We start from the raw sequence: 12,078 nt of genomic DNA, 5'->3' as shown, positions 1-12,078 counted from the left end.
GTCACCGCCCCAACTGAGCTCCGGTCAGTCTTGAGCTGAAACTGACATGTGTCTCCGTCACCGCGCCTCCTTGGCTCTAAGCTCTCTCACCCCCTTTCTCTCCACGCATCGGGCCAGCTGGTTGTTGCCCCGACTGTGTGTCCTCTCTGGTGAGTGGGCCGTGGGTCGGCCTCAGCTGACACGGCCTAGCGCTTGTCTCCTCCGGGCGATATTCACCCGCTTCAAGGGCATCTCAGGTTCTGCTTAAAGCCTGTGGGGAGACGGGTCTCATCAGCCCGCTGTGGGAAGGGCTCTGCCGGCCCCAGGGCACTGCACCCCCCCACCCCACCCCCGCACCGACCCCAGCTCCTCCTCTGCCTTGGGAAGCCCTCGGGGCACTCCTGTGCTGCTGTCCCGTTAGAGTTTAACCTCCATCCAGAAGGAGCCTACAAAGGTCATCTTGGTTCTCAGTGCCCTTGAGTCCTGGGCCCTCACTGGAGAACAGAGTCCCCGCAGAGGCCAGGGCCCCTGGGGATGCCTCCTGGGAGGAGGCCTGTGTCATTGGAGCTGACAGCAAGGGGCAGGTGGGGGGCCGGGCAGGTGGGGCGCGCAACCAGACCCACTGTCCCCGAGGCCCAAAGCAGAAAGGAGGCTGTCACCTCCAGAGAAGACTGACACGAGGCCAGCTTATCTTGTCTGGAGTTTTTGCCTGAGCCCGTGACTGCTGTGAGGATTTGGTGTTTGGGGATGTGATCGAAGGCTGCATGACAGCTGAGTGCCTCCTGTGTGTCTCACTGTGCCCATTGCAGATCCCGTCTCAGGCTTCTCACCCTGCAGGATAGACGATTCCACAGTTTAGGTGGAGAAAACGGAGACTTGATAACAATCAGAGCCAGTCATTGGCTGAGCTGGGGTATAAAGTTTAGTTCTTCCTCCTCTAAAGCCAAACTCCTCGACAGACAACCGACTGTCTGCCGTTCTGCAACCCATGCTCCGCTGTGTTTGGGACCTGCTCCTAGGCCACTGCCTTGTTTCGCAGTGATAATACCACCAGGCGGCCCTTACGGGAGAGTTTAGGTCAGGGTGAGTTTTTGGCTACCCACTGAGTAACACTACGTTTCGATTATGCCAGTCTGATTCCTTTCTTTCCTGTTAAAGAGGCATAGAGGAATAGAGAAAACTAAACTTTAGATTTGAATCCCAGTTCACCATTTACTAGCCATTTAACCTTTTGCAACTTGCTAAGTAACCTTCAAGACTAGAACTGCTCTGTGGAGAGAGCCTCTTGCCTGGATCAGTGTGTCTGTGTAGTAGAGAGAGTAGGAGTATGGACTCGCTCCCCTGCCTACTGTCTGTTGCTTCCCTTAGCAGCACTGAGCACGGACTCAGGGGCCACCCTGAAGTCTGCAGGCTGGTGCGTGAGCCCTCCTGACAGGTGCCAGTGGTGCCCTGGGCACCGGCCGACCCTTTCAACGAGTAGCTGTGACACTTTTGTGTGAAGCCACAGAAAATCGGTCCTCGCAAGCAGCCGGGGGGTATTTTGATTTCTAGGTCCCTGGACTTCAAAAATCCCCCTTTAGGCCTGAGCAGGTCGCCATCTGGCTGTCCTTGGGGCTTTATGGCAGAGGTGTGGCAGGGGGTCAGATCTTTCACAGTGGGGACCTGAGTGCTTCCTCCCCCTCCACCACCTCCTCCGCTGCCCTCATACTTAAACCCCCATATTGACAACACAGGAGAGAAAGTTCCCGAATTAAGCTTCGACTCGAGATAAGTTATAGAGAGTTCAGTCTGTGACCTGCGAAGAACCAAACTGACCGTCAGCATAACTAACAAGCCAGACCTCAGTGTGAGCCCTGTTCCGCCCTGGGTGCTGGTAATCCTCTCACCCACCCAGAAAGGGAAACGGCATCCCCACCTGCTAGTAAGGAAAGAGGGGCTCAGAGAGTGGAAACAGCTGGGGGGTGGCAGAGCTCGGATGTGAGCCAGGACCATCCGCCGTAGCCTGTGTGCTCCCCTGGAAGAGCCTGGAGTGAAGCTGCTGACCTAAAACGTAGCTGTGGCTCCCAGAGTTTTAATCCCGTGCTTGGCTGGGCTTAACATTTCCAAGAACAGTACAATTTAAAAGCCGGGGGAGGAGGTGGGGAGAAGGGGTGGATAGGAGATGCAAGACCGGGTTTTTAAACCACTCCCATTTACTTTCATCATCATTTCATTAAAGAAATGACATTTGGGCACCAGCAAAGTAGGACGGCCATACTTGTGGGATAAGGGGTAATTTTTTGTTCATGCAGCCTTCCCAGTCTGTGCATCGAGGACTCGGGGAGGGAGATGGCCTTACGAGCCCGTTTGGTCCCCAGCCCTGTCATGGCTTCTCCCACCTCAGCTTTCCCCAGCTTCTGTTCTCCAAACTGCACGTGGCCTTCATGGGAGCAGTTTGGTTCCCCAGTCTCCTTGAACAGACCAGACAACTGCTTGGCGGGCAGACGAACTTGCCAGAAAGCTGCCCACCGCCTGGTTGGCACCACATACCTCTTTGTGCTCTGGACCCCAGACATGTGCAGGGGCACCTCAGCCAAGCCTGCCTTTTCTGAGTGAATCTGTTTATGGATGAAGGGATTAAATAGGCTTTAAACTCCACTTAAGCTCTTCTTGTCTCCGTAGGAAGGGATTTTACAGTACAAAGTTACATGTTGAAAGTGGGAGCTTTGGAGCAAGACAGACCTAGGTCTCTAGGTCGCAGCCCCTATCTCTCCCAATTACTAGCCACGCAGATCTTCTCTGAACTTCCATTCCCTCGTCTCTAAAACTGGGGCAACAGCATCTCCTACCTGATAGGGTGACAGAGTGAAATGAGGCAGTAGATGTAAGACACTTGGTCTGCTCTGTGATACAGTGAGTGGAAAGCAGTGTAGAAGGGTTGGCATCCTCACCAGGTTGTTACATCTAAAACCATCCTCACATACTTCATAGAACGTGCCCGGCACATATTAAATGCTGAGTAAGTGATTGCTGTTATGATAATTATAGAGAAATTAGGAGATCGGATGTGCTGCCGGAACTTAGTCCAAGAGCTGAGATAAGAAAGGGAAGCACTTGCTAGCATTTTCCCAGATCACTGACACCTTTCCTCCCAGAAGACCAGCTCAAACGCAGGAGCCGTCTCTGGGAGCACTGAGTGAAGGCTCATCCTGGGAAGACTGGGCAGTGAGGCTGGAGGAGTTTGGACTGAGTACCGGTTCCAGCTCTCAGCAGCGCTCCTGTGGGGCAGGTGGTCCCATCTCCAGGCCTGTTCCCTTGTTAAATCCTCTCTAGATGAGACCAGGCAGTGGCGGGGGTGGGGGGTGTACTCAGATGTCACCCAGCATGTTAAGCCTGCAGGCTAATCACATCACTGCCTCTCATCGTGCTCAGCAGGGGTGGCTTTGCCTTCAAGGAGGGCTCTGTGGTGGGTGGGAGAGAATCCAAAGCCAAGGTTCTCTCTGTGGAAGAAAGACCCTGATTTCCTTTGTCCCTGCCCGCAAGGGAGAAGCAGACAGACCCGTGGGCTGTCCTGAGATGTCCTACCAGAAGGGCTGGAGCCAGTGCTGAAGCTGGAGGGAGGGTGGAGGAGCCTGTGGGAAACGTCGGCCTGGCATCCTGGTGGGAGACCCGACCCGGTGGTTACCACGGTCATCATGCTGGCGTCACAGAGTGCTGTGCGCTTGCTTTGCCCTTCTGCGGGCACACTCTGTTCCTCTAGTTTATTATGGAAAGGAGACTACTGGCCACTGAATCTCTCTGCCTCCTGACAGCACTGCTTTTCAGCCGCCATGGGCCACCTTCCTGCTGTGATGGGCATCCGTCTGAGGTTGTCCTCAGTTCTCCTCCCAGGAGAACAGTGTTGAAAAGGTTCTAACTGGTTCCAAAGATTATCTTAGCAAATCACACATCACCATAGTTTCCCAGCCTTCCCTTATATTTCACAAAGGACCTAGTGTCTTAGATGGTGAGGTTCACCTGTCCTCTCTGTCCCCCCATCTTCTGGTGGTTCATCTCCTGAAAGCAGCGGGGAGAAGGCGCTAGGCATGCCGGATAGAGCCGGAGTGTGACATGGTGGCTGCATCATCACGGGCTGTGCTTGCGATGACTGTTTTTCCAAGTCAGAACTGGCGTACAAGACCCACCGATGGGTGCTTGTCAAGCGGAATTAACAGACAGGGAAGCAGAAGCAGCGGAGCACAAGGGCCGGAGAGATCCGGTGTCTCCTTTCCAGATCAAGTACTTTTCCAGCGCCTTTATCATCCATCCCACTGGACTCCACACTAGACCCTGGGTCACCCCTCACCTGTGCAGCAGAGGAAGAATCACACAGTCCAACCTCTCGTCTTACAGGTGGGGAAAGTCCTCCACTGTCCACGTGTGTGGAAGAGCAGAGGAGAGCCCGCGTCTGGCCTCTGGGGCCCCTGCCTACTCCAGGGACCTTTCTGTTGGGGCTGCCAGCTTTCCTTGTTCACTAAAGGACACTATTTTTCCCATTAAAAAATAAAGCGCCACAGCGTGCTGTGTACACAGTATTAAAAACACAGAGGAAAAGTGGGGGAAGAAGAAAATAACGCCCACAGCAAGTGCAGCATTTTGATGTGTTTCTTGCCAGATTTCCTATACTTGGAGGTTTTGTTTTTCACATCTTAGGGTCATCCTCTGTGTCACAGAACTTTGTAGCCCACTTTTTCCATTTAACCCATGCAAGTGCTGCTGCCATAATGTTCAAAATGCCACAGCCCTCTCGTTTCCTCTGTACCGTATCACCAAGTAGATGGGTCATTTGTTTCAGTCTCTTACTTTTGGATTTGTGGGTTATTGCCTCATAATTTAAATACCACTTCAGTGAGGATCTTTACTCTCAAAGTCCTTCTCATATTTAGGGTAATCAGTTAAACTAGAGTTCCAGAAGTGGAATTACAGGGTCTAAAGACATCCCAAGCTTTGAAAATGTGCCCACATTGCTCTCCGGAAAGCCTTGTCCCACTCCTCCAGTGCAGTGCGTGTCTTTGCCGCGGCATCCTCACCGGCTGGAAGCAGTTTGGACGATTAAGCGGCTCGGACCACAGCCTGTTCAAGGCTGACACATGCCTAGTTTCTGGTTGGGGGCAAATGGCTGGGAGAAGATGGGCTCATCGAGGAGTCGGTCCCTGCCGTGAACAAGTACTTTACAGTCCATTCAAACCTCAGAAAAGAGCCCTCTGTTTCTCAGGGGAGGAAACGAAGGCTGACAGGTAGAAAATAAATGATCCAGTATCACCGTACCCTGCTGCCTCTCGTGAGGCATCTCCCCAGGACCTGAGGATGACAGGCCAGTGTTATCAGGCTGCACAGGAGGCAGATTGTGATGGGGAGGGCACCTGTCAGGCTGCAGAGGGCTTTCAGAACATTGAAGCCAGTGGGGGGTGGGAGGTTCAAGCATGCTGGGAAAGACTCCTCTGATTCAGTGATTTGAGCGAGAGAGGGCACTTTGAAACTCTTAGATGAGACCACCTGCCGCAGAGACAGAACATCTCTACCCTGGGTGGCCCGCCCTGCTTGGGGTAGGGCTATACTTAGCTCTGATCAGGCTCAGACTGGGAAAGTCGGCTGGGCAGGGTTGGGGCTGGCCCAGGGCTAATCTCTGTGGTCTCTTTGTTTTCCAGGTGTCCACTAGAACAGGCCCCCAGAAGGTAGGCTGGTCTCGTTCCTGGATCCTGGCACCAAAGCCATTCCCAAATAATAGTGAATGATAATACAGCCAGGGACTGTTGTCAGTTTTACATGTGTCAGTTCATCTGATCCTCATAGTAACCTGTGATGTGGTCCAGGTGACGAGACCAAGGAACCAGAGGACTGAAATTTGCAGAGTCAAGTGGCAGAGCCACTCTGTGCCAGAGCCTCGTTCCTAACCACGGCAGCACGGGACGCAGCACTGCCCCTGGCTGTGCACCTTGCTCCTCTTGTGCCCTTGGCAGGTGGCCTAGTGCAGTTCTCACATGCCTGGGCCTCATTTTTCTTGTCTCTAAAATGGGATGAGTAAACTTGAGAGAGTTGCTCTGGAGTTTCGGTCCAGCACGATTAGTCAGAGAGGGTGGAGAGGGGAGGGTGGGGAACTTGCGCTGCCAAGTCTGCTGGACTGACCAGCTAGAGTCCTGTGGCACCTTTCTGCTAACAGTGTGTGGAAGCCAGGAGAGGGGAACAGGGTTTGAGGTCAGATTTGTAGCTGGGGCCCCCATGCCTGGACTTCCCACCAGAGTGCCCCTCAGTCGATGGGACCTCGGGCATGTCGCTTGACCTGCACCGCAGTTTATCTGAAAAAGGAGTATGACATGTCTATTGCAGGGCGGTCATAGTGAGGCCAGATTCACTCCATGTAAAGTACTTAGAAACCTCCTCCCGCTCCCCCAGCACCGCCCAGCTCCTCCTGAGTTCATCTCAGTTGATCTGAGTTCACCTAGTGGGGATCTGGAGCTTGGAGGTGCCCCACACCTGCTGACCCGCGTCCACTCTTTCCCTGCGTTCTGTCTTTCAGGTTGATCCTCGGGACCCACAGTCTCATCAGATCTCGCACAGAGGACGGCAGAGGGTACAGGTTGTGGCTTGGCCGGTTGGCGATCTCCCAACAGCTGGGTCTCCAGCAATGTGAAGCTTTTGTTTGGGTTTTCCCCCGCCTTTTAGTTGCTTAATTTTTTTGTTGTTGTTCTTTTTTTTTTTTGTCTTTTCCTTTTTTTTTTTTAATTTAAACAATTAAGACTTCAGAAGAGCTACGCTGTGGACAGGCACCAGTTTCTTTAAAGAAACCCAATATGGACAACGCATATGTATAAATGTCATTTTTAATTTTTACAAGGGATTAGGGAGCTGTTTTATTTTTGTCCTTTATTTTCCCTATCTTCTTTCTTTTACCCATCTCCTAGTTCTGCTTATAACACCTCACTTCCCCAGGGAAGGTCTGCCTCTCCGTGTAGAATTTGGGGATCTCTCCTGGAATAGGGGGCAAGAAGCCAGAAAGAGGCCTGTGTGCCGCCTCCCACCAGATGCAGGAGCTGCCGGACTCCCTGATGGGCGGTTCCTGGCTGGCCCTTGGGCCTTGTAGATGATCGGAAGCCAAGAACTACCTGGAAGGGGAAGACCAGGGCTCAGCCAGGAGAACTGGAGAAAGAAGATCAAAACTGCGGGTTTGTCCTCCATAAGCTGTTGGCAGCCCCAGGACACACCAGGACTTGCAGCGGTGGGACTCTGTTCCCTCTGCCGCCCTTTATACCTGGGAGTTCTGAGAGGGGAGGGCCAGAAGGTGACCATCTCGTACTTCCTGGCAGGTGGGTGGCCAGCCCACCCCAGCTCTACAAGCCTACCTTTCTGTTAGTGACCTTCCTCCTAGAGGACGAGTCCCAGGAAAAAACTGTCGTGCCAAACCTCTGCCCGGGACACAGCTGGGTCTTTGGTGGGTATCTGTCACTCCTGTGAGGTCAGCACCCATCACCTACTGCCTCCTGGATCATCGTCTTCCCAGGTGTGCCCACCAGACATCCAGGTTGTCAGAGACCTCCCCCGAGTCCCTGTGATCCGGTTGTGACCATTGCCATAAGAACAGGGTGTCCTGAATGGCTACCACTGTCATCTGCTCCCAGTGACAGGTGTGCCCTGTGTGCCGGGCCCCATGCAGTGATGGTGTCAGGCATCGTCTTCCTCACCCCAGGGACTCACTGTTAGGCACCCCCCTCAGTGTAAAGGCGTCTCATGGGGAAAGGGTGGACCTGCCCAGAGCAGGGAGCCTACCGTGCCCCTGATCCCACCACCGTCTGTCTGTACAGCCTTTCTCCCGCCCTCCAGCACTGCTCCTGCAGCCCCCTCCTCCTGGGCCTCTCAAGTGGGGTGTCCTCGCCCCTCGCTCTCCCTTGTCACCCTTCCCTGGAAGCCCCTCGGCTACTCCAGAACCTCACCCGCCTCATTGTGGCCACGCAGGAAAGGGGAAAGGCATTCTTACTTTGTGTTTTGTTTCCTGTTTTCTCTAAACCAGCATAGGATGGATAGGGGAGGTGCTCGAGGGCGTCTCAGTTGGTGTGTGACCAAGGGGGCTTCCCCTCAAAGCCACAGCCCTTCGCCTGGGGAGTTTGGGAGAGACCAGCACAGCGTCAGCCCGAACTCATGGACTCAGCTGCTCACGTTCTTCCCGCCTGTTCACGCCCTCACATCCCAAGGCCGCTTACTCCTCCTGGGCAGACGGCTGGCTGTGGTTGGCAGCATCCGGCAAGGCTGCAGGTGGTCGGCAGGCCCTTCCCTTCCCTCGGCCGAAGTCCTTTGTCATCGCCTGTCTCTTCTCTCTCCTCTCTGACTTCTCAGCCACCCCTTGAGAGTCCCCTGAGCTGCAGCTGGGAGGCCGCACCCCAGATCGCAGCAGGCGCTCCTTCCCTGCCCATCTCCCTGCCCTCCCTGGGGCAGCCGTCCCTCTGCACGTGGGAGAACGGTCCCCAGACTTGGCACCCGCAACTCTCTCTGGCCGCAGCCCTCGCTCTGAGGACCTAATGAGGGTTCAGGCCTAACAGGTTTTTTGCCTTTTGCTCGTCTTTCCCTTCTGCCCTCCCCCGGTCTCTTCACCCTGCCTAAGGCCTTGGAGCTGTAGGTCACAGGTGTCCATACCTTTTGGGTGAGGTGGGCAGCCTGGGTCGAGGTCACGGCCTCCATGTACCCTCATCTTGTAGGACTTCCAGCCCATCCCTGCTTCGTGGAAGACCCCTGTCCCTCGTTACCCCAAGTGCCTGACTCCTGCCACCCCTGCTTTCCACTTCGTCTGCCTTGGGCGCCCTGTGGCCGGCCAGATGTCAGCTCTGTCAGCCCGCCTCTGCCCAGCTCGGGCGAGCCTTGGTTAGACCCCGGAAGCCTCTCCCTCAGCCCGTCTTCATCTCTTCCCGCCTTTTATCGTCTCCACCTGGGTCTTGGGCCTGGCAGCCGCTCTGGGGCACAGCATCTCAGTGCCACCAAGTCTGTTAGTGCCGTCCAAGTTCTAGGAGTGTCCAGCCCTCATTAGCAGTCAGTTATTCTCTTCTTGGATCTGTGAAAAACATAGCCAGTTGGAGGGAGGATCTGGGCCACAGCCATACGGACCTGAGCTCTGTCTCCCCTCAGTGAGAGGAATCAGGAATCAGCCGGACAGATCATAGTGCCTTATTCCACCCCCACACCCCAGCCCGGACCGGACTGCCCAGCCCAGCTGGAAGTCCACGGCTTCCTTCTCCCTGTCTCTGTCCATCTGTCTTTTAAACTCTCACTCCCACTCACAGATAGCCACCTGGGAAGGATTCCCCCCCGTCCCTCATCCCTTCCTGAGAGCTGTAGCCAGGCACACGGCTCCCCACCCAGCCCAGGGCTCTCAGCAGCAGCTTTCGCTGAGGACAGAACTGTGCTTCAGACAGGGGTGCTCTCGGCCTCCTTCCAGCCCGCAGGTCCCCCGCCTCTTACCTCTAGCCCAGAGGATGCACAGTCTCTGCCTTTGAGACCAGCTCCATCGGACTCCTCCTGGGCACCGGGACTAGGGTCGCAGGCCTTAGCCTCCTCTCATCCCAGAAGCAGTAAGACAGAGAACGGGAATTCCTTCTTCTCACTCGGATGTGGTTTGCGCCCCACGGCTGCCTTTCCGAGGGAGTGTATTCAATGCTTACTTAAGAAATACCCTGTTTACAGCTGGAGGAGAAACGTACCCAATGCTGGGTGGAGATTTAATCCCTGGAGGGGGCCTGGCCTACTTCATGGCACTGCCGGTGGTGACCCCAGAGTGAGTGAAGGCAGGGGGCCGGGGCGCTGGCCCTGCGCCCCGTCTGCCCCCGATCCTGCGGTGCTAAGACCACCTTCCTCACGGCCTTCCTGCCCTTGGACATTCCCCGCCTCCCTCGTTCCCTTCCTCCAAGCGTCTTGGCTCCTTAACATAGCAGTTATCGCCTAGAAAACCAGTGTTTGGAGCAATAAGATTATTATTATTTTTTGCTTGAGTCTTTTTCTAAGAAAAGGAGAAGAGCTGGCATTGTGGGAATCTTTCTTTTTTTGCTGTTGGCTGTTTACCTTTTCAGAAGACAGATCTTACTTGGGTGGATGTCTGGGTTTCAGCCTCGGGGTATCTTCAGGAAGCTTAGAGAGGCAGGGCCTCCCCCCCTAACTGCCCCCGCCCTGCTCCGCACTGCCTGGGCTCCCAGCCCTGCCCACCAAGCGCTCCGCTCTCCCTGCCTACCTGCGGGGCACTGGTGGCTCTGCCTCCGAGTGGGGCTCTTGGGTTCTTGATCCTTTCCTCACCCTGGGCCTGTCTGGTGGCCCCCAGACAGGCATTGCCGCTGGAGTCTCCTAGGACCTGGCGACCTGAGAAGAACGTGCTCTGTGGGCCCCAGGCCTGGGGCTGAGGCACAGCCTTGTAGACATCCTGGGCCGTCTCTGATCCTGCCCTGCCCAGGCCTAGAGGGCAGGGGCTCCTGTCTGGAGAGAGACCCTGGATGGGGGGGTCAGGGACTGGGAGTGTGCCGTGAGATCAGCTCGTGTCAGCATCCACAGCGGTCAAGGGATGAGTCCACTGCCCTCGGTTCCCAGAGCCCCCAGGACAGCAGCGGAGGTGGGAAGGAGGCCCCGTGTCTTTCCCATGAGAGGCCACAGGAGGAAGGGAGTTTATTTAGGGTCGTTTTAAAGCAATCTTTTTGTGCTCCAGGCGCCTCTCCATTAGGGCAGAGGAGTTTGTTGCAATGATTTAACACTCATGTGGGGCCAGCTTGGGTGTGAGGGAGGATTTGACCCAGGCACAGAGTTAGTTACAAAGACTAGTTAATAAATCTATTTTTCTTTATTTTCTTTTTTTGCACAGAAGCTGGTAATCTAGGACCTACGTGTGAACAACTTTATATATGAATATTTTTTGTACTTGGTTTACTTGGGTTGGTATGATACATTATATTTAAGTTCCTTGAACACTGTGGATCCCCCTAATGTGTATGAATGACTGAGGCTTTGTAAATTAAGGGACGTTTGTGTGAATAAAGTTATTTGATGGGGTCAAAGAAGCCATACGTGATTTGAAAAGCAGTGCTTTGTGGTTTTGTTGCCTCCTGTTTGGAGGAGCCTGTTCAGGGCCCGGTGGGTGAGGGGTGGGAAGATGGGACCCCCTGCTGCTTGGAGAGAAAACGCCTGGTGGCTGTGAGTGGCCTTCCCACGGCGCCCGGGGCAGGCACTGGGCAGCAAGGAACCCCACACGTGAGGGTCGGGAGGCCACACCAGGCCTGGTCTGCCCTCCCCAGTGTCCCAGGGCCCAGCCAGCACTGCCAGCCCCTCCAGACATCTCCAAGGCCCTTCCAGCCACAGCAGCAAGGGGAAGGGGGCTCTCCCCTTGAAAAGCTCAGCAGGGAGGTGGGCTCTCAGAGGGGCAGGGCAGCTCTGTGGGTGGAAGGGGTAGCACCCATGTCCGGAGAGCAGTGGTTGGCCTGGGGGTAAGAGAAAGGGCGTGTAGCCATCTCCCTCTGCCTGGCCAGCAAATGCCACATCCCGTGAGGAAGGAGGACTGGCATTTATTAAAGGCCAGGTGCTTCTGTTAACCTCCACTGGCCTGCGTGGTAGGTGTGCGTGCCCCTCTGCTGATGAGAAAACCAAAGCCCAGAGAAATCCAGAACACTTGGTGCCCCAGGAGACCCACATGCCTCACGCCGGCTGGGACGGCGATTCAGCCTCGCAGCACGTCCCTCTCAGGTACAGGGGCGGTGATGATAGCTACCTTCAGGGCAGGTAGAGGTTAATAAGAACCTAGTATTGGGCCCAGTACTTGGCACTCTCAATAAATGGTTCTATAGTTCCCTTTTCCCGAAGACAGACTTGGGATCCTCCGGAAGTCTGCTGGACCCCGAGCTCTGACCCGGCACCTCACAGCCTCGGGAAAGCTTGCCAACCCGGTCAGGTTTGGTGCTGGACGAGGCGCCCACCACCCGGGCTTTTCCTGAGGAGGCCTGGTGAGCCGAGGAGTAACAGCCGCAGGAGGACAGTCAGGACTTTGGAATGTAGGTTGGGAGAGAAAGATAAGACGGGCTTCCTGGCCGATCTGAGAGTCCGCACGCTGCGTTCCAGGCCCGAGCG

General features: G+C 55.2%; 1 protein-coding gene across 2 annotated transcripts in view; it reads left to right on the top strand.

Moving 5' to 3' along the window:
- STK35 (serine/threonine kinase 35) overlaps window positions 1-11,029 on the top strand; it is a 36,503-nt gene extending 25,474 nt beyond the window's left edge. The window contains exons 4-5 of one of the 2 annotated variants that reach the window (XR_004188477.2): window positions 5,646-5,672; window positions 6,515-11,029. The gene's annotated coding sequence lies outside the window, so the exon portion shown is untranslated. The remainder of the gene's footprint in view (window positions 1-5,645; window positions 5,673-6,514) is intronic. The other variant, XM_031675007.2, reaches the window with a different exon arrangement.
- Window positions 11,030-12,078: the final 1,049 nt, after the last annotated feature.

This window comes from Vicugna pacos, chromosome 19 (genome assembly GCF_048564905.1).
Source record: "Vicugna pacos chromosome 19, VicPac4, whole genome shotgun sequence".
Lineage (NCBI taxonomy): Eukaryota > Metazoa > Chordata > Mammalia > Artiodactyla > Camelidae > Vicugna > Vicugna pacos.
Note: the sequence above shows the minus strand (reverse complement) of the source record. Positions and strands in the feature narration are given on the sequence as shown.